The sequence below is a fragment of the Felis catus genome, chromosome D4, assembly GCF_018350175.1.
Source record: "Felis catus isolate Fca126 chromosome D4, F.catus_Fca126_mat1.0, whole genome shotgun sequence".
NCBI classification, from domain to species: Eukaryota; Metazoa; Chordata; class Mammalia; order Carnivora; family Felidae; genus Felis; species Felis catus.
The window spans coordinates 28785128-28808084 of NC_058380.1; the positions used below are offsets into that span (position 1 = coordinate 28785128).

At 40.4% G+C, this 22957-nt stretch overlaps 1 long non-coding RNA gene across 3 annotated transcripts in view; it reads left to right on the plus strand.

Annotated features, from left to right (window-relative positions):
* The window catches only part of LOC111557454, a 46617-nt gene extending 24736 nt beyond the window's left edge, over window positions 1-21881 (plus strand). Inside the window, exons 5-8 of one of the 3 annotated variants that reach the window (XR_006588628.1) lie at window positions 9202-9361; window positions 14478-14666; window positions 16675-16887; window positions 21796-21881. This is a non-coding gene — a long non-coding RNA (uncharacterized LOC111557454). Of the gene's footprint in view, window positions 1-9201; window positions 9362-14477; window positions 15612-16674; window positions 16888-21795 lie in introns of those variants that run through there. The other 2 variants (XR_006588629.1, XR_002737498.2) reach the window with 2 other exon arrangements.
* Window positions 21882-22957: the final 1076 nt, after the last annotated feature.

Consider the following 22957-nt stretch of genomic DNA (forward strand, 5'->3'; position numbering starts at 1 on the left):
CTGTTCTCTGCTTAGAAGATTCCTCTAGAAGTCCTCCAACAGATCCCACCTTGGAACTTTACAATATGAAGGAGTTGGGTGTAGGTAGAAGTAGGAACAGAGCAAGAAAAAGAAAGTTGGCAGGGCCGAAGTTCTCTGATCTCACACCTGAATTTCCAAGAGTCCCTAGATAGCCTCTGCCATCAGCCAATATTCTTTGAGCCACTTTCGTGAACAGAACTGAGCTGAAGACCTGTTTCAGGGCCCATAGGTTTGGCATTGGGCCTCCACACAGCCTAGGACAAATCTTTCTTCTTAAGAAACTCTCAGAGCACTGCTTCTCAGACTTCCATGTGTATGCAGAGCCTTGGGATCTTGTGAAAATGCAGATCCTGAGCCAGTGTGTGTGAGGAGGGGCCTGAGATTACACATGTCTGACAAATTCAGGTTCCACGACCACTGCTTGGTAGACCGTGCTTTGAGTGGCAAGGTTTAGGTTTGCACACACCACACTCCCACCAGCCTCACCCCACGTGGGCTGATTTAAATGCAAATATCTGGGATAGACTGTCATAAATTGAGGATTCTGTTAAGAACCCTGAAGATAAGGAGCTGAGGGTTTTTTTTCCCCAGTAAATATTAAGTACCGATCCTGATGTAATAGGCACCACACAATGTGTTGCTCAGAGACACATAGACCAATAGGTCTGGTCTAACAGTTGCTCCCCTTCCCATATCATAACTTTTTCCTTGCCCACCCTTTCTTCTGAATCTAGCTCTCTGGGTTTGGGCCTCAGTTTCCTCATCGATAAAATGGGATAGAAATATCTACCTATCGAACTGGTCAGAAGAATAAGTAAGATACTACATGCCAAGAGCACTTGGTATATTACTAGGAGCTTTGAAATGTTACTTGTTTCCTCATCATTATGGGTGTCATTGCCTAATCCTGCTTCACCCTGGCACCTCTCTTCCCTCAGGTGTAAAGAAAGATACTACTCACAGTTGCTTGTCTCATCTTCATAGCATGGAAAATCTGCCATTCACTCTCAAAGGATAAGGGGGAATATTGATTGAATGGTATGAAACAGAGTTGTAAAAGCTTGAAAAAAATACCTTAAGTTTGTTTATTTATTTATTATGAGAGAGTGTGAGCAAGCAAGCAGGGGAGGGGCAGAGAAAGAGGGAGAGAGAGAATCCCAAGCAGACTCTGCACTGTCAGCATAGAGCCTGGTGTGGAGCTCAAACCCACAAACTGTGAGATCATGAGCTGAGCCAAAACCAAGAGTCTGATGCTTAACCAACTGAGTCACCCAGGAGCCCCCAAAAGCTTGAAAATTTTTATTCTAAAGTGTTACCCTATGAATTTATAGAACTGCTTGGCCTAGTAAGTAAGGGTAAAAAAAAAAAACCAGAAAAAAGTAAGTGACAAAAAAGAAGAAATTGAGCAAATGATCAAAATATAGGCATAAATTAAGAATGAGGATGTTCATGGCAGCTTTGTATCTAATGACAAAGAAATTAGAAACAACCTAAATGCCCAGCATTCCAGATACGTGTGTGTAAAACACTGCATATCTGTACAGAGAATATTGCATAGCCTTTAATGTTTACTTTAGATTTTTAGAGGCATGAAAAAGGCTTTTGACATGATGTTTGGAGTAAGAAGAAAATCAAGCTACAAATTTGTATATACCAAATGAAAACATACAGAGAAAAAATGGAAGAAGGAAACATGCTATAGTGTAAATCGTGGTTGCATCTGAGCGGCTGTGGTTTTGTTTGTCTCCTTGTACTTCTCATACTTCTGAAACCCTCAGTAAAGTAACCACAGTGTATTATGAGCACAAGTGGTGGAGCCAGATTGCGGCTGTACTGGTGTTTTACCCTCTTTGCCACCTACCAGCTGGGCTAGTCACTGCACACAGTTCTCTCCATGTCTCTATTTCCTCATCAGTAAACTGGGGATGGTAATAACATTTAACTGTTGGAATCCTGTCAGGATGAAATGAGTGAACATGTATGAAGTACTTAGAGCAGTGGCTTACACAAAATAAGTGCTTTGCAAGTATTAGCTCTCATTATGTTCATTGTTATTCATATCATCAAAAGAAAATCAGCAAAAACTGAAAGAAAGATCAAGAATTAGAGAAAGATCTATAAATATTAGCATGAGATCTGTTTTAAGTCGACATTTTATTTTGAACTAATTTTAGATTAATAGAAAAGTTGCAAAGAGTTCAGAAAGACCCCATATATCTCTCACCCAATTTCCTTGATTGCTAACGTTTTACATTAGTATAGTATAGGCATCAAAACTGTGACATTATCATTGGTACATTACTATTAACTGAAACCCAGATTTTGTTTGAAATTCACCTATTTTTCCATTTATGCACTTTTTCTGTTCTGGAAGGGTAAAATTTCTGAATTCTGACTAATGTGGTTGGGTTGGTTTTAATTGTGAAGCATACATAAAATCTTATAAAACAAAAATGCAGTGTTTAAAAGAAACAAGAAATAGAACACCACTAGTACCTTTGAACCTCACTTGGTATCCTTTCTCCATCACATTTTCCTTCCACCTTTCCACCCCAGAGATAATTATCACCCTGAATTTTGTGGCAATAATATCCTTGCTTTCCTTTATAATGTTACCATCCAGCTGTGAATATCCCAATAAAATATTTTTGCTTCTTTTTGAACTTTATATACGTGAAATCATATTGTATATATTCTTTCATTCAACATTATTTTGTGGTTGGGTTTTGTGTGTGTCTATGGCTCATTCAGTTTCATTGCTATGTGATACTCAACTAATGTGTTTTTTGTTATTGCCTTCTGCTCCCTACCCTTCCCTGATCAAATAGACCTTCTGCTTTCATGCCCTAAGGATGGCAATAAAACAACAGAAAATCAGATTAAAATGCTTTTTAAAAAATTATTACTTCAAAAGCCCAGATCTTCAAAGATTTAAAGCTTAAACAATAGATTTACTATAGGATTTCTCTGCCTCCACCTTATAGACATTTTAGTCCAGATAATTCTTTGTTGTGGGAGTTGTCCTGTGCATTGTAAAATATTTAGCAACATCCCTGGTTTCTATCTACTAGATGTTTGTAGTACCTACTTCATCCCCAGTTGTGACAAAAAAATATCTTCAGACATTGCCAACATCCCTGAGACACAACTGAGAACCACCAGTTTCGAAGACTAAGGAAAGAGCCCACGTAAACCCTTGAATCACATGAAAATTCTCTAGATGGGAAATTAAGAGAGTGAGAAAGGAATACAGGAGCATGGAATGAGATGCCTGTGAGATGGGCTCCATAGTCAGTCCCACCCCATGACCAGATCCTGGGATACAGGGTCAAATGACCAAAGCTCCATGTTTATTGGGGACTCCAAAGGAATTCATATTCACCATGTCCAGGAAGAGCCCAGGGTACATGTTCTCCTGTTGCCCATCAGGGCGAGAGAGCAATGTTATGTTTAAGCAGACAGATCTAAGACAGTCTCAACAGAGTTTCCTGCAACCAGAGAAACTTGGGAGCTACTGAATGTTTTGTGAGTACCCAAGGGCTATAACAAGGTAGCACAGAGAGCTAGAAATCTGAGAAGGCCAACAGCTTGGGCCAGGAAGGACAAAGCAGTGCTCTCCACGCATCAAGGGCTGAACACTCAATAGAAACAGGAATGAAGTTGGCACCAAGGACCAGCCACTGCTCTCCTCTATTGATAACTTAATTCCGTATAAGCTTCCTAAGAAATTAGGCACAAGTCCAGAAAATGCACAGCAGATCCAAATTGATAATTATGATTCCATGGCTTGGCAAAATAGAAGCTTAAGAGGAAATTATTGTTTAAAAATAAAGTAAATCCAGGCTAATTAGACAAGAAAAAGAAATAAAAGACATCTATATTGGTAAAGAAGAAGTAAAACCATCTGTATTCACAGATCACATGATTTTATATATAGAAAATCCTAAGGAACACACACACACACACACACACACACACACGACCTATTAGGACTAATAAACAAGTATATCAAGTTTGCAGGATATAGGTTCAATATACAAAAATCAATTATATTTCTAAACACTAGTAGTGAACAATCCAAAAAATAAGGTAAGAAAATTTATAATTTAACAATTAACAAAATTCACAATTCAATTTACAGCAGCATCAAAAAGAGTATTTAGGAATAAACTTAACAAAAGAAGTGTTGTAAGACTTGTATACTGAAAACTACTGTTAAAGAAACTAAAGACCTAAATAAATAGAAAGACATTCTATGTTCATAGATCAGAAGACTTCATATTGTTAAAGTGGCTATTTTTTTCAAATTGTTATACAGATTCAACACAAACTATCAAAACCTCAGCTTCCCTTTTTGCATAAATTGAAAAGTTGATACTAACATTTATGTAGAAATGCAAGAGATCCAAAATTACCTAAATAAGCCTGAAAAAGAACGAAGTAGAGGAACTCACACTTCTACTACGAAGCTACAATTATCAAGACAATAGTATTGGCATAAGGATAGACATATTGTACAAATCAATATAATAGAATTGAAAGTCCAGAAATAAGCCATTCATTTATGGCCAACTGCTTTCCAACAAATGACAATATAATTCAATGAGGAAAGGACAATCTTTTCAACAAATGATGCTCAGACACCCAGATATCCATGAGCAAAAGAATGCAGTTGGACTCCTACCTCACACCACATATGAAAACTAATTCAAAATAGATCAAAGACCTACATGTAAGAGCTAAAACCATAAAACTCTTAGAAAATGTCAGTGTAAATCTTTGATTTTAAATTAGGCATTAGATATTACCCCAAAACACGAGCAATTTTTTTAAAAAAATTATAAATTCAACTTCATCAAAATTTTAGTACTTTTTTTCTATAAAAGACATAATTTAAAAAGTAAAAAGAATGCATAGGATGGGAGAAAATAATTGTAAATCATATATTTGATAAGGGACTTGTATCAAAAGTATACAAAGAACTCTTACAACTCAACAGTAAAAGAGCAAATAACCCTCCCACTAAATAGACAAAGGGTTTGAAAGACCTTTCACCAAAGAAGACATACAAATGGCCAATAAGCACAAGAAAAGATGGTCAACATCATTAGTCACTAGGGAAATGGCAACTTAAAACCACAATGAGATAACACTTTACACAAATCAGGATAATTATAATAATAAAATAGTAAGTGTTACCAAGGTTGTGGAAAAACTGGAGCCTTCATACACTACTGGGAGGTATGTAAAATGGTGCAGCCACTTTGGAAAACAGTATGACAGTTACTCAAAAAGTTAAACAGGGTTACCATATAACCCAATAATTCCTCTCCTAGGTATATACCCAAAAGAGATGAAAACATATAGTCACTTAAAAACTTTTACACAAATGTTCATTGCAGCATTATTTTATTTATTTATTCTTAATAAAGAGTCTTTTTTTTTAATGATTCATTTATTTTGAGAGAGCAAGAGAGAGAGAGAGAGTTGGGAGAGGGGCAGAGAGAGGAGAGAAAAAGAATCCCAAACTGAAAGCACAGAGCCAAACACGGGGCTCAATCCCACGAACTGTGAGGTCATGACCTGAGCTGAAACCAAGAGTCTGACACCCAAGAGCCACCCAGGCATCCCACACCATTATTTTAAATAGCCAAAGACTCCACTGATTGATGGATGGATACACAAATGTAATGTGTCTATGTAATGGAATATTATTCAGCAATAAAAAGGAATGAAGTACTTATTTATGCAACAATATGGAGAACACTTGAAAACACTGTGCTAAGTGAAAGGAGCCAGTCACAAAAGGTCACATATTATGTGATTCCATTTAAATGAAATGCCCAGAATAGGCAAATCCATAGAGACAGAAAGTGATTAATAGTTGCCAGGTGCTCGATGAAATGGAGTGACCCTTAAGGAGTATGAGATTTCTCTTTGGGGGGAGGAAAATGTTCAGGAATTAAATAGTGGTAATGGTTGTACAACTTTGTAAATATACTAAAAACCTCTGAATTGTACACTTTAAGAGAGTGAATTCTATTGTATATAAATCATATTTCAATTATTCTTCCAAAAAATGTTTCTCAGATTAAGTATTAATAGTAAATAAACCACAAAAGCAAAAAATTAATTGACTAATTAAATATGTCCTATTTCTTGCAGACCTGAGTTTGTAGCCTGAATACTATGCTGGCCACAACTATTCTGAGACATCTCCTATTTTAATTTTTTGTCTTTTTTTCTTAGAGAGTGAGCATGAATTGGGGAGAGGGGCAGAGGGACAGGGAGAGAGAAAGAGAGAGAGAATCTTAAGCAGACTCCATGCTCAACGTGGAACCCAGTGCAGGGCTTGATCCCACAACCCTGGGGATCATGACCTGAGCCGAAATCGGGAGTTGGACACTTGACCAACTGCGCCACCCAGGTGCCCCTCCCCTATTTTAATTTTGAAATTTGCTTTCTCAGTGGTCTTAGCTGCCCTGCGCATCCTCAGGGTTCGTGTGTCTGCCACAGTCTCCCCACACATTTTCATCTCTGGGGCCCCCTGAGACTGTGCCAAAAGCACCTTGGAGATGCCACATGATGAGCTTTGTGGATTGTGGTATTTTATATAAATATAAACTCTCTATTTGTGACCCTCTTTGTGACAAAAGAGCACCCTACCCTCAATCATCTCTTTGCCAAGATTCCAAAACCTGTGTTTCCATCCCTGACCTTGGAGTCTTCAACTGCCCACAGGGGCATTCATAATTAGCTATTCTACCATCACTTTCTCTATCCAGGTAGATACTTCATATTTCATAAAACCAAGTGGTGAGGAGAGCCTCTCTTCTCTCTTTCTGTCTGTCACTATTAACAGCCTGTATTTCCACTTTGATGGAAGTTTAGCGTGTACTCTCATACAACCTCCTTGCACTCACAACAAGACCTTTGTGAGGTTGCTCTTACTGCCCTTTCCATTTTACACACGAGGAAACTGAGACTTCAAAGAGGTGAAGGATGTGGCAAATCCAGGACAACCAACCCAGGTCTCAAATGTCCACACCTATGAGGAAACATTCTGTCCTCCATTTCTTCTAGCCCTCCACAGCCATTCAGCAAGGTGTAGCCTGTGTAGGCCAAGGACTGAGTGGACAGAAAAGTTTAGCACTGATTCATCCTTCATAACATTTCACCAGGTGGCCCTCTCCATCCCTACTTCCACTGCTAGATGGTTCTCAGGCTCCATCATTGTCTGGAGGGCCTGTTAAAACACAGATTGCTGGGCCCCATCCCCAGAGTTTCTGATTCAGTAGGTCTGGAGTACAGCCTGAGAGTTGGCATTTCTAACCCCATGGCTGGCGCTGCATTTCCCTGCTCTGGTCCATCCTGCACACCACCATCCTATTGACTTGCCATCTTGTCTTTCTTCCCAACTAGACTGTGAGTCTGAGGAATGAGGCTCATTCGTCTTTGTCTCTTTTCTGCCTCACCCATTACCCTGCACAGGCCTGGCATGTAAGGCTCCTCCTAGTCTCACCTGAGCCCTCATCCTGAATTCAAAATCCTGCCTGTGGATAATTCCTTGACCCTGGAAAGTCACTCAGCCTTTTCAAAGACAGTGTCTGCCTCTGTAAAAATGAGATGATAAGAATGCCTATATGTGGGGTTATTGAGAGATTTAATGAGAATAATGTTGAAGGGCTTAGCACAACCAAATGGACTGTAGGTGCTCAGTAAACACTATTATTATTTCCCATTCTGCCCCTTGACCATGGCATGCACATTACCCCTCTATGCCTTTACTCATAACTCTCTTCTAGCCTAGAATATTAGCTCTCTTCAGCCCCTTTTCTCCACCTAGGCTCTTTCCATCCTTTCAAATTCTGCCTCCACCCTATGCCTCCATTGATTTGTCCAACATGTGGGGTTCTCTCTTGTAAATTTGGAGCCCTTAGCTATCTTTATCCCTCACTAGTCCAGACTCTCAGACTGCCTTATACCATCCTTTTCACAATTGTACTGGTTAATTGTCACATATTTGCAACTAAATTGTAGGAAGCTCATGCAATGCTTGCATATTAATGTCCATAGCCCCAACCCCAAATCTCAAGGAGTATTTGTGGAATGAAAAGTTCTGTTCTTAATGGACTCGACAGAGAATTAAGGCATCCAGTTGTATGCCATGTAAAGAAGTAACAAGCAATTGGGGCGCCTGGGTGGCGCAGTCGGTTAAGCGTCCGACTTCAGCCAGGTCACGATCTCGCGGTCCGTGGGTTCGAGTCCCGCATCGGGCTCTGGGCTGATGGCTCAGAGCCTGGAGCCTGTTTCCGATTCTGTGTCTCCCTCTCTCTCTGCCCCTCCCCTGTTCACGCTCTGTCTCTCTCTGTCCCAAAAATAAATAAATGTTGAAAAAAAAAAAAAAAAAAGTAACAAGCAACATGAGAATACCAATTTTTAAATGTTTTGGCTTCAAGGTTTAATTCAGCTGTTAGCACTGGATCTGTTTTCATTGTGGCTTGGAATATTTTTTTCTTAAACGTGAGTTTCTTGGCTGAAATGCAGTGTGTTGCCACTCTGTAGTGAAACTTGCAACCATTCAATATAAGTGAATGTTGAGGGGAAAAGTCAAGAGCCTGCTCTGGGAACTTTGATGCTCTTATCTCCCAAATTTAAAAGAACAACCCCAGTGAGACAACAGATGGAGATGTGAACTTTTGCTCTAGGTCTACATGATATTTTTTTTAAAGGTAGAAACAAGGTGGAGTAAATATTTCCAGCATTCTCTGAATTCCTGAAGCAATGTTGAAATAGACATTTTCCTGAGGAGCTGTTAGAAGCTATTGTGTTTGACTACTACAGAGTTGAGTCTTTTCCATCCAAAGTTATTTAATTCTTGCTTATTATTATTCTGCAGAAATATTTTTGGATCCCATCCTATCCTACCACTTTCATGAATATAGTCATAACAGCTGCACATCACTGTTGGACCAGGATCCAAGTCTGTCACCACATCCAAGTGTCTGCCCTGTTTCCTTGTGACCTACTGATCACAGGTTCCTCATCATTTCATAGATGATTAGGAGCTCTCTGGTCAATGGCTGAGCACTTAGGAGTTCCCATCATCTCTTCCCTTAGCAACCATTTATTTGAATACTAAGGTTTTTAATTCATTATCCTGTTTCATCCTCAAAACAGCTCATGAGAATGTTGTATAATTGTGTTCATCTGACCAAAGAACAGAAATGAGACTCAGAAATCACCAAAGAGCTAGACGGCACAACCCGGAAGTAATGGGCATTTGGACGTCTAGGGATGACCACTGAGATGCAAGAGACAAGATGGAGTTGGGAAGTGGGTAGGTTCTACCTCTGCCATGGAGTTGTAACCCTTCCAGAAAATCCCCCCTTGGACAGTGGATGTGCTTGCCTGCTGTACAGTCTGCTGGTTCTCTTCATGGGTCATTGTGATGCCATCACGTCTTTTCTTTCCTTATAGCTCCCTTTTCTCTACCCCTGCTGCCCTAGGTCTGCACCTCCCAAATGACATATTAGCACTTTCATCCTTGCCTCAGGCTTCACTTTCGTGAGGACCCGGGTTAAGACAATTATGATCTACTCCCAATTTAAAAAGTTAAGTTATTGTTTTTAAATGGTTCAGTTAGGGGCGCCTGGGTGGCTCAGTCGGTTAAGCGTCCGACTTCAGCTCAGGTCACGATCTCGCGGTCCCTGAGTTTGAGCCCCGCGTCGGGCTCTGGGCTGATGGCTCAAAGCCTGGAGTCTGCTTCCGATTCTGTGTCTCCCTCTCTCTCTGCCCCTGCCCCGCTCATGCTCTGTCTCTCTGTGTCTCAAAAATAAATAAACGTTAAAAAAAAAAATTTAAAAAAGTCCCATTTGGGGGAGACTTAAAAAAAATAATAAAAATAAAAAAATAAAATGGTTCAGTGAAGCCTGGATAGAAAATGGAACACAGTATCATAAACTACAGTTCAGAAAAGCATCTCAAATAGAAGCAGTGGGTAGGACTCCCTTATGAATATGGAATATGAATCTGTGTAGATCAGACAAGTGATTACTTCACATAAAAGTCAAGTTGAACACGTATTGTCTTCTTTGAAGCTTTGTCAAACTTTTGCTTCATTTTCACATAAAACATTCTGGGCTCTCTAGTAGAACAACTGAGTTTTTCTAGAATGAGTACAAGACAATGCTTTCCAGTATGCAATTTTGTTGCTAAGGCCTAAGAAGAGACAAAAACCATAGAGACATCATTTGAACTCCCACTCCTTTTTAGTAAAAACAAGTAGTTTACTTCTCTGCCAAGAATATTATGAAACCAGCCCCAAATTTACAAATGTTATGCCAGGAGAAAAGGCAGAAAAATTTATTCATAAATTTCCTATATAAAACATCTCTATGGACATCACATAAAATTCAATGGCATAAAATGTGGAAAAGCCATTACTATCGTATGTGTATGAGCAGATATTTTACTTTATAGCTGGATAAAAATGCTCATGTCCAAAGTATGAGTCAACTTTTGGCCCACATACAAGCCAAGTTAGACTGGACTACATGGAGCAACAAATAAACCCTGAAACCACGCCTTTATAAAGTCTGATGCAGCTGGGTGATCCCCTCTTGTATTGTAGCTGGGCCATGTAGAACGAGGGTCTTCCAAGATCATTGCAGCATGGAAAGAGTTGGCAAAGGCACACCAGCTCTTAAATACACTGGCCTGGAAATGACACCATGGGAAATGCTGGGAGGAAACAATGTGGGGACATCATAACACTGTCCTTGCCATAGTATTTGTATGAGGGAGAAAAATTAATGACTTTATCACTGCTGATTACCAATAAGAATCCATGCTATGGGGAAATGATGTGTGCGTGCGCACGCGCGCGCGTGTGTGTGTGTGTGTGTGTGTGTGATTAAATAACCTGAGCAATGTCATGTGACCTGAAAGAGCAGTCATGTGATCAGTACTGATGGGGTGTGAGTCTTATGTCCACAAGAGGGGCCATTACTAGGTAAAGAGAAGAGAAATGGATAAATTCCTAGAAACACATTACCTCCCAAAACTGAAGCAGAAAGAGATAGAACATTTTGATAGACTGATTACCAGCAATGAAATTAGATCAGAAATGAAAAAACTCCCAACAAACAAAAGTCCAGGACCAGATGGCTTCACAGGTGCATTTTACCAAACATTTGAAGAAGAATTAATACCTCTTCTTCTCAAACTATTCCAAAAACATAGAAAAGAAAAGTTCCAAATTCATTTTATGAGGCCAGTGTGACCCTGACAACAAAACCAGATAAAGACACTACAAAAAAAAAAAAAAAAAAAAAAAAAAAAAAAAACTGTAGGCCAATATCTCTAATGAACATAGAAGCAAAAATGCTCAACAAAATATTAGCAAACAATACATTCCAACAATACATTAGAAAAATCATACACCACAATCAAGTGGGATTTATTCCCAGGATGCAAGGGTGATTCAATATTTGCAAAACAACCAATGTAATCCATCACATCAATAAGAGAAAGGATAAAAACCATATGATCATTTCAGTAGATGCAGAAAAAGTTTTTGACCAATGCGAGACCTGAAGGCATAAAAATCCTTGAAGAGAGCACAAGCAGTAATTTCTCTGACATCAGCCATAACAACATTTTTCTAAATATGTCTCCTGAGGCAAAGGAAATAAAAGCAAAAATAAACTATTGGGACTGATCAAAATAAAAAGCTTCCACACAGCAAAGGAAACAATCAACAAAACTAAAAGGCAACTTATGGAATCGGAGAAGATATTTGCAAATGACATCTGATAAAGGATTTCTATGCAAAATATATAAAGAACTTATATAACTCAAAAACCCCAAATAATCAAATTTAAAAATAGGCAGAAGGCATGGACATTTTTCCAAAGAAGACATACAAATGACCAACAGACACATGATAAGATGTTCAATATCAGTCTTCTTCAGGGAAATGCAAATCAAAATGACAATGAGATATCACCTCACACTTGCCAGAATGGCTAAAATAAAATTTAAAAATCCACGAAACAGCAAGTGTTGGCATGGATATCGAGAAAAAGGAAGCTTCATGCACTGCTGGTGGGGATGCAAACTGGTGCAGCCACTGTGGAATACAGTATGGAAGTTCCTCAAAAAATTAAAAATAGAACTACTCTGGGGCGCCTGGGTGGCGCAGTCGGTTAAGCGTCCGACTTCAGCCAGGTCACGATCTCGTGGTCCGTGAGTTCGAGCCCCGCGTCAGGCTCTGGGCTGATGGCTCGGAGCCTGGAGCCTGTTTCCGATTCTGTGTCTCCCTCTCTCTCTGCCCCTCCCCCGTTCATGCTCTGTCTCTCTCTGTCCCAAAAATAAATAAACGTTGAAAAAAAAAATTTTTTTTAAATAAATAAAAATAAAAATAGAACTACTCTACAATCCAGGAATTGCACTAGTGGGTATTTACCCCCAAAATACAAAAACACCCATTCAAAGGGATGCATATATCTGTACATTTATTGCAGCATTATTCACAATACCCAAGATACAGAAGCAGCCCAAGTGTTCATCAATAGATGAATGGACAAAGAAGATATGGTATACACACACACACACACACACACACACACACACACACACACAATGGGAATATTATGCAGCCATAAAAAAGAATGAAATCTTGCCATTTGCAATGACATGGATGGAGCTAAAGAGTATAATCCTAAACAAAATAAGTCAGAGAAAGACAAATACCATATAATCTCACTCATGTGTGGAATTTAAAAACTGACACAAATGAGCAAAGGATAAAAAGGGAGAGACAGACCAAGAGACAGTCTCTTAACTATAGAGAACAAACTGGTTATTAGAGGGGAAATGGGTGGGGGGGTCTAAAGAGTATCATGATGAAAAAAATAAAGAAAATAAAACAAAGAAAAGAGGCTACATATGAATGTCAATCCACACTCAGCATTACCCCCAGAGAACAGCCAGTAGTCGATAGCATATTCCTGATCTTGAATCAGTATTTAAGAAAACGGAGAAAATTCCACCTGTAATCCAAATGCATGCACCTTTTTTTCAGTACATATGTTTCAATTATAGATCCAATTTCCACTGTGGCAAGAAACAAGCAGCAAATACGAGACATTGCTTTTCCAAAATGAATTATGACAGCTGTCAAAGTAAAGAAGGCTCACATGAGGTTTTGAAATGAAGGATGATAATTTCAGCAAAGATCATTTCTGTGATTTCAGGAAGATTATTCAAGGGACATCTGGCAGCAAACTTTTCAGTATCTTGAAAGACCTGAATCAATCACTTCAGGCCCAAACTAGAAAAATTCTTAGCATTGAGAATAGGCTCTCCAGACTTCATTAAGACAACCAAGCCGAATTGCAAACAACTTAGTCCCTGAGAGCTGGACTGTTCTCAACTCTAGGTGATTTCCTTCACTTATCAGTGGAGTAGATTGATGGCATATTGTTGGGCATACTTAAAAACTCAAGCCCAAATGTTGTGACAGAACATGAAGAAATTATTTCTAGGAATATATGCAACCCAAGAATGGATTAGGTACCCAAGCATTCAGGACTACCTTCCAGGCTGAAACATTCCATCTTTCAGCTTCCTGTCAATATCACAATTGCAGGGTGCTATGAGGTGTCCTAAGGAGAAATCTCCCCATAAAGAAACTCTGACAAAGTCACCACACATTTGCCATTCTCAATGACCTATGCCCTTGAGATAGGATGCTCTAGCAATACGGAATAAGAAAATAACAAATGGGAGGGGGGGTGCTCAACTATGCACGAATCCGTTTTCCTCCTAGCCACATACATATTTTTGGTGAAATAGTATAAAAATATTATCCTTGTCACTAATATGAAATATATTATCTAAAATGTTAACTGCTTTTATTTAAAATCATGATGAATCGGGGCGCCTGGGTGGCGCAGTTGGTTAAGCGTCCGACTTCAGCCAGGTCACGATCTCACGGTCCATGGGTTCGAGCCCCGCGTCGGGCTCTGGGCTGATGGCTCAGAGCCTGGAGCCTGTTTCCGATTCTGTGTCTCCCTCTCTCTCTGCCCCTCCCCCATTCATGCTCTGTCTCGCTCTGTCCCAAAAATAAATAAAAAAAAAAGTTGAAAAAAAAAATTAAAAAAATAAAAATAAAAAAAATAAAATCATGATGAATCTTTTAAGTTTTCCTGAAATTGCCTGAGTATGCATTGCATATCATTAAATGGCTCATAAATGAAAAGATGTTCCAGGAATATTCTTAGCTTCTCCTGTGAATAGCCTTTGAGGAGTCAGTTGAAGTGTAGGGCTTATCTTCTGGCTTCTGTTAACTTCTAGGCCCCAGGGGAGGCTGGGCCAAGAGGAAGTCATAGTCCCTGACTCCCTGGTGGTCTTTTTACCTGCTTCTGTTCCCTTTGTCTCCTGGTCCACAGGTCTGAGCAGGGATGTCCAAACACTTAAGATCCAGATGGTGAAATTCCATCCAGATATGAGGAGACAGTCACTAAAGGCCTGGAGACAAATAGCAGCTACTGGCCAATGGAAAAGGTCTCTACTCCATGACCTTGAGCACTGGGAAAGCAAGAAGGTTTTGCTGATGTTGCAGGCTGTCTATTATCATGGTATTTCTCAATTTTTTTTTTTTGCCTACATTTTTTGGTAAGAAATATATATGTATGTAATATATAACTATATATATAATGGAAACAGAAATTTCCTAAATCAATATTTTCCCCTCCCCTTTGAAATATGCTTATTTTCTCTCATTTTCTATTCTGCTCTATTCTATTTCATTTCTAAAATGTCGCTCAGATGGAAAACATATCTGTGGTTTCCAGGGGTTATGAACAGTATGTCTGGCAGGAGGAGACAGTGACTATAAAAAGGTAATTTTGCCTTTCGTGGTGAGGGAGAGTTTTGTATCTTGATTATGGTGGCAGTGATCATACACATATATATGTATGACAGAATTGCACACACACATAAAGGTGTGCTCATAATAATGGGAAATCTGAGTAAGGCCACTAGTCTGTAGTAGGTAAATGTACTGGGCCAGTGTCAGTTTCCTGGTTTTGATAAGGTGCTATAGTCAGCTAAGATGTCTATTGGGTGAAGCTGGGCGATGGGTACACGGGACCCCTCTGAACTACTTTTGCAACTTCTTGCGCATGTCTATTTCAAAACAAAAATGGTTTGAATATTACTCAAGACCCATTAAATTACTCAAGGTCACAATCCGTAGTTTAAAAATGAAACCCTGGTTCACCAAGAGTGGATGTTGGATCAGCAGCAACTGTGCCTACATAAACTGAAGAGATACATCGGCCTGTGCAGACCTGTATTTGAACTGGCTGGGACTCCACAACCTTAAGTCTCACTAGCCCCCACCTCAACCCCTGCCAGGGGACTGGGAAGCTAGGGGTTGCACAGAGTAGACAGACTTATTTCATTTTCTTTGTGTGTCATCCTCTAAATGTCCCTACCCTATCCCTCCCCCATTTTTTTTTTTAGACACTTGATCCTGGGGCACCTGGGTGGCTCAGTCAGTTAAGAGTCAGACTTTGGCTCAGGTCATGATCTGACAGTTCCTGGAACCCTGCGATAGGCTCTGTCCTGACAGCTCAGAGCCTGGAAACTTCTTCAGCTTCTGTGTCTCCCTCTCTCTCTGCCCCTGCCTCGCTCATACTCTTTCTTCCTCTCACTCAGAAATAAAAAATAAAAAAGTTAAAAGACACTGATCCTCATTCCACCGCTCGGACATTAGAGCACTGTTTCTCAAAGCGCCGTTGTTGGCCCCCTGCCTCACTTAAGGCTATGAATGCAGATTCCTGCTACTCACTGAAACTCACTTAATTAGATTCTTTGGAGGCGGTGTTCAGAAATATACACTTTTAAACAAGCTTGCCAGAGGTTTTTATGTGCACCACGTTGGCTTGAGAAGCTTGTTGAAACCCGATCCGTGAATAAGCAGGACGTCAATTACAACACTGGAAGTGAATTTGAGTTAAAAAGTTCCTCTGTTGTGAAGATAGGATTTCTGAGGTTAGCTTTCGTTCCAACTTATATGATCTTTGAGCAATAAAGTTTCCAATGTTGACATAAGCCATGTTTCCTGCCTTTGATGACAAAAACATTACTTTGGTGACTCAGTTTCTCCAAATGTGAGGACAAAAATTCCAGTAATCTCCCTAATTCACAGCACTTCCGTAGATAATGACCGTTTGTTCTCAGATGGAAGTAATTTCATTAGCATAAGTGGATGCATATTTTATAAACACAGACGCATGTGTTTCATATTCTTCTCATATTTATTTACACATTCTGTAAACACATGTATACACAGAGCCACATGGACATTTTTAGAGGAGCACATGGAACATTTTGCACATGTAAATACCACAGTTGATGCCTCTGGGGCTTTTTTTCTCAGGTGGCAAATCGGTTACCACTCAGAGGCCCTCAGTTACTACTTTTCCCAAATAAATATACACCCAGGTCAGCCTCTGGACTCTTCTCAATCTCCCTCCTCCTCTCGGAATGTCCTGGCCTCTAGAGCGTCTAATTTATTGGGGAACTGATGCATCCTAAAATGGTAATGATTTCTAGTAAGTCAATATCATGGCTTTCCAGATAACATCTCTAAATGTACCCAGCCTTAAAGAAGAGAAGTTAGATTGATGAGGTGCCTACTTTCCGCCAAGAAGATTTTATAGCTCCCTCCTATGAACACCAAAGGTCTTGGACATACTTGGAGTCAAGTTAAAGTGAAACTTGTCCTGGAAATTCAGGCCCACACAGAGCTCAGTGGTGGAACGCGTGCGTGGAATGGCAAAGGTGGCAAAGGTACTCTTAGATGTTAAGATATTTTCTTTCGGGGCACCTGCCTGGCTCAGTTGGAAGAGCATGCAACTCTTGATCTCTGGGTTGTAATTTCCAGCCCCTCGTTGGGTGTAGAGATTACTTAAAATGAATACATTTTTAAAATAATAAAATAAAATGAATAAATAAATTTTGGAGCGCCTGGGTGGCTCAGCGGGTTAAGTGTCCGACTTCGGCTCAGGTCATGATCTCACCGTCCATGAGTTTGAGCCCCACATCAGGCTCTGTGCCAGCAGCTCAGAGCCTGGAGCCTGCTTCGGATTCTGTGTCTCACTATCTCTCTGCCCCTCCCCCTGGTTGCACTCTGTCTCTCTGTCTCTCTGTCTCTCTCAAAAATAAAATAAAAACATAAAAAATAAATAAAAAATAAAATTTGAAAATAATAATAAAATAAATGAATAAATACATTAAAACTTAAAAAAAAAATAGTTTCTCTCTACTGAGCCTCTTACACGAGGCTGAAATAGACCCAAATGTTATCTCTTGCATCAGAAGCACTCAGTTAACTACAATCCAGTGTCTCTTGAACTAAATTTTATTTTTTTCCAGATACTAAATACAATGTGAGAGGGAAAAGAATGTTAGGTAGAAATGGTGCTCTACCAACGTTCTCTTGATTTAAACAGTGTGTTTTGGTCCAGAGACCGTGTGATCCTGTTTTCCCCCCTCTTTAAATTTGTTAAGTTTTGTTTGTTTTTTTTTCTGATAGTGAAGGCAAAAATAATAACTGTCGCCTGCTAAGGGTTTATGTTGCACCAGGAACATCCTAAACCCTTTTACATTCATCCTTGCAAAAGGGCTAGGGGGTTAGTGTTCTTGTCCTCATTTTATAGGTGAGAAAATGGATGCTCAGAAAGAGCCAATGGCTTGTTCAAGATTACACAGCTAATTAGTAACTGATTAATAAAAAGATGTGAATCTAACACCCATGTGCTGGGTTGGATAGTGTTCCCCCAAGTTCACCTATTTCCCAGAACTTCAGAATGTGACCTTATTTGGAAATAGGGTCATCACAAACATAATTAGTTAAAGTCATAGTGGAGTAGGGTGGGCCCCTACCCCAATATGGTGGTGTCTATAAAAAGAGAAGAAACACAGAGCTCCAGGAGAATGCCACGTGATGACAGAAGAGGCAGAGATTGGGGTGATGAGGATGGCTGGTAACACGTGAAGCTGAGAGAAAGACACGGAACAGATTCTCTCCTAGAGGCTTCAGAGAGGACATGACCCTATTGACAAGTTGCTTACCGACTTTCAGTTTCCAGAAGTGTGAGACAATAAAATTTTTGTTGTTTCAAGCCACCCATTGTGTGGTACTGTGCTACGGTGGCCCTTGGAAACTAATACAGCCCATGACATACTCTCCAACCTGTTTAGTGTTGAAATTTTGGAAAATTTCAAAGAGAATTTACTTGATCTCAAGTTCCAAAGCCAACCACTGTGGATTGTTACATTTCAGGCTCCCTTTACTTCCTCTCCACAGCCATTCCACCCATTTCTATGTTTTAAAAATAGTACCAGCACTATTGTGTATTTTCTTCTCCTTTGTTGTTTGGTCAGCTGTATTCTTTACGGGATGTGCCTTTAGGATAGTGAAAACAGCTGTGAACGCCAGCATCCTCTGTGTTCTATCATCATCATCAACAACCTCATCCTCATCATTTCAGTTCCTGGAAATTGGTCTGGTTGAGATGATGGTGGGACCCATCTGTGATGTGGAACATTGGCACAAACAATGGAACAACTGGCTATGCGTGAGGTCCCCAGAAGATGGCAGTGTGCATCATAAAACCATGCCATCCACATTTGGCCACTTAGCCACCAGCCTGTGAATCCTGGTAGATGGCAGGCGACAGGCCTTAGGCTCCGGGAAGGACCTTTGTGAAGGATACTGGAAACAGCAATCAGACCGCTAATTAACCTGAGAGGCCACTTGGAGTGAATATTTTCAGACTTTGCAAGGTCTTTCTTGTTTTGTTTTGTTTTTTTATAATTAAATTGTTTTGTTTACTTTTTAAGTTTATTTTGAGAGAGAGAGAAAAAATGAGGAGGGGAGGGGCAAAAAGAGAGGGGGACAGATAATCTGAGGCAGGTTCTTTGCTGACAGCAGAGAGCCCGATGTGGGGCCTGAACCCACAAACTGTAAGATCATGACCTGAACTGAAAGTCAGATGCTTAACCGACTGAGCCACCCAGGTGCCCTGCAAGGTCCTTCTTGGTAAAGAGAGAAACTGAACTGCCACTCTAAGCCCTTCGCTTGAAGAAATTTCCCATTCAGACATTGGAGATTGTTGTCACTAATATTTTGACGTATCAGCTACAATCTCTATAATCTGTCCCTTACTGATCTAAGGGTTTAAGGCAGGCATCTCAGTTCCCATGTATATAGACTGTGCATAAAAGAAGGGACGGTTCAGCAAGTATGAAGCAGGGAAAGCTTGGAAGGAGCAAGGAGACAGAACACCAGGACACTATTTCTTCAGTGTTTACTAGCTGTGTGATTCTGGGGTTCTCACTTAACCTGTCTGAGCCTAAGTATCCTCTTGTTCTGTTTTTATTTTGTTTTTCATAGGCAGAATGTCTGCTCTGCTGATCCTGCACTGTCATAGCATAGCTCAAATGAGAAATGACTATTAAAGCTATAAAATATTTTTGTTATCAATTATTTTCATAGCAGTAATTCTCAAACATTATCTTAGATTAGAATCACGGGCACAGCTTACTAAACCATGGATTGCTGGGCCCTGCCCCAGAGTTTCTTTTTCTTTCTTCTTTCTTTCTTTCTTTCTTTCTTTCTTTCTTCTTTCTTTCTTTCCTTCTTCCTTCCTTTCTTTCGAGAGTGAGCATGAACAGGGGAGGGGCAAAGAGGGAGGGAGACAGAGAATCCGAAGCAGGCTCCGTACTGTCAGTGGGCAGCCCAACATGGGGCTCGAACACACAAACCACGAGATAATGACCTGAGCCGAAACCAAGAGTTGGATGCTTAACCAACTGAGTCACCCAGGCACCCCACCAGAGTTTCTGATTCAGTAAGTCTGGGTGGGCTGGAGAATTTGCAGCCCAGACAAATCCCGGGGGGATACTAATGCTGCTATCAAGGAGGACACCTCGACAGCTCTCGAGGACACCTCTAGGTTACTTCTTAATGCAAATTAAAGAAATTATTTTCAAAACATTGGGAAATGGTGTCCTAGCCTTTATCCTGTGTGTATGTGTGGTCAGTACCTAGATGTAGTCAAATATGTAACTATCTTTTAGATTGTGTCTCTTCTGCTGGTCTATAATTTGCAAGAGCAGGTGTTTTTGCCTTATGGTATCGGCCATAGTCCACCCACCATGGCTGCCACCACCAGCTAATGGTTGCTGCATGCCTAGTGGGACCAATGTGGCCCTCAGAGTTCCCTCAAAGGCCAGAAGGGAAGCTCAGTGAAGAAAAACACCTATCTTGGGAATGCTACCAGAAGTGGTTGGAAGTGTTTGGGTCACTGCTGGCTCTCCAGCCCCTCACCCTGCTCTATTTTCACCATAGTACCCCAAGTCTTATAATACAATTTTCTCTTGTTTCTTAGGTTTATTTCTTGTTTACCATCTTTCTCTCTGCTCCCAGATATAAGGAGCAAGAGTTTTGTTTACTTCAGTATGTCCCGAGAGCAGTGGCCAGTGAATAAGAGGTGCACAAACATTGCCCTGAATGAATGGATAAATGCTGGCCATGCCCTGCCTTTTCCAGTCACTCCTGATTCCACAAAGCACACATGAGCCTACTTACCGCCTTCCAGGATGACCACAAGGACTGTGGCATTGTTTTAGGGAAACACACACTAACCACAATGAACTATAAAACCCAGGTACTCAGTTCACGTTTAGAGCATGAGGTGGGGTTTACTGTATTTAGATTTTACCAAAAATGACAGTGCTGCTGCATTTTCTACATTTTATGGATTCTGAGGTCAAGGCTAGGTAGCTATTATTACCAGTTTGAGATTCTGTTTTTTCTGATCCTATAACTTGTGATTTGGGTTTTGGGATGGAACTGATCATAAGGTTGGTTCAAGATGATGATTAAGATTCTGCACTAAGAGCCTGAATAGACTAGGCAGTTGTAAAGAGAAGGCTCAGAGGAACCAGAAGCTCAGAGAGAGTATAACCTGAAGAAAAAAGATATGCACACCCAAATAAATGCTCCCCAAGTCCAGTTAAAAGGCAGTACTATGGGGCACCTGGGTGGCTCAGTCGGTTATGCATCTGACTCTTGATTTCGGCTCTGGTCATGATCTCACGGTTTGTGAGATTGAGCCCCGCGTTGGGCTCTGTGCTGACAGTGTGGAACCCGCTTGGGATTCTCTCTCTCTCTGTCCCTTCCCTGCTTGAGTGTGTGCTCTCTCTCTCTCAAAATAAATAAATAAACTTTTTTTCTTTTAAAGGCAGTATTAGTGGAACTAGCAACCATTGAACACTGACAACGTTGCAGGTGGCAAGCCAAGTGCTTAGTCTTCAGGAACATTTAATTCCCTACCCTATAAAGTATATGCTAGGCTGTACCATATGAAGTTGTCATTTTTATAAGTCAAAAAAAGGTTGAGCACAGCAATATCATTTGCTTAAACTAAAAATTATCATTCCCATCTTATAGATAAGGAAAATGAGCCTCAGAGGGGATAAATAACCTGTCATCAAACATTTGGCTAGAAAACTATGGAGTAAAAGATTTTGAACCTAGATCTGGTAGTCTCCAAAGACCGCTCCCTTCCCACTATATTATGAGGCTCTTGAAAGAAGATGAAGCTTAGGAAAAGCCATAAAAAGCCAGTTTGTATTGTACTGGTCAACGTTTCTTTTAATAACTTATAGTTCTTTACTCTTCCTTTATAGTCATAAATAATGCACTTCAGGAGAACTGTATGTACAACGTTGAAGGAGCCTGAGTACTGAAAGAACCACAAATGGCTGTTTTCAGGTTATCAAATTTTAATAACATTATTTTGTTGCAATACTGCATCGAGCCTTTTAAAGAGAATGTTCCAAGAACTCATTATGTGATTATAAAATAATAAGCCTGTTTTTACAGAGTGATGAACAAGAGCCAGTCCCTCCTTGTGACAATATTCAGAATGCCCTAAATTTTTTAAAATCCTAAGCACATAATCCTCAAGCAAGAGTAGATAAAGCACAAAGTAATATAAGCAGAGAACTAAACAAAACGTGATCAAAATTAATCTGGTACATATTAAGGACACTCTTTTTTTAATGTTTTTATTCATTTTTTAAAAATTTTTTTTTCAACGTTTATTTATTTTTGGGACAGAGAGGCAGAGCATGAACGGGGGAGGGGCAGAGAGAGAGGGAGACACAGAATCGGAAACAGGCTCCAGGCTCTGAGCCATGAGCCCAGAGCCCGACGCGGGGCTCGAACTCACGGACCGCGAGATCATGACCTGGCTGAAGTCTGACGCTTAACCGACTGCGCCACCCAGGCACCCCGTTTTTCATTTTTGAGAGGCAAAGCATGAACGGAGGAGAGGCAGAGAGAGAGGAAGACACAGAACATGAAGCTGGTGCCAGGCTCTGAGCTGTCAGCACAGAGCTTGATGTGGGGCTCAAACCCACTAATCACGAGATTATGACGTGAGCCAAAATCAGACGCTTAACTGACTGAGTCACCCAGGCGCCCTGTGACACTCTTGATCATATCTCTGAATGATAATAGTCTAGACGTTGGTGATTTTTCAGTTAACTGTGATGGGAATCTTTGGGGTCTTGTCTTCAGTGTTCTGGTTTCATTGTTGTAAGTTTTCCCTTCTAGTGTGTTGTTTCATCCTAAACGCACACATTTTCGTGGCACTACTTAGAAGCTTAATAAATATGGCACAAGTAAGTGATGTTGAAAGACGAACATCTTGGGCGCCTGGGTGGCGCAGTCGGTTAAGCGTCCGACTTCAGCCAGGTCACGATCTCGCGGTCCGTGAGTTCGAGCCCCGCGTTGGGCTCTGGGCTGATGGCTCGGAGCCTGGAGCCTGTTTCTGATTCTGTGTCT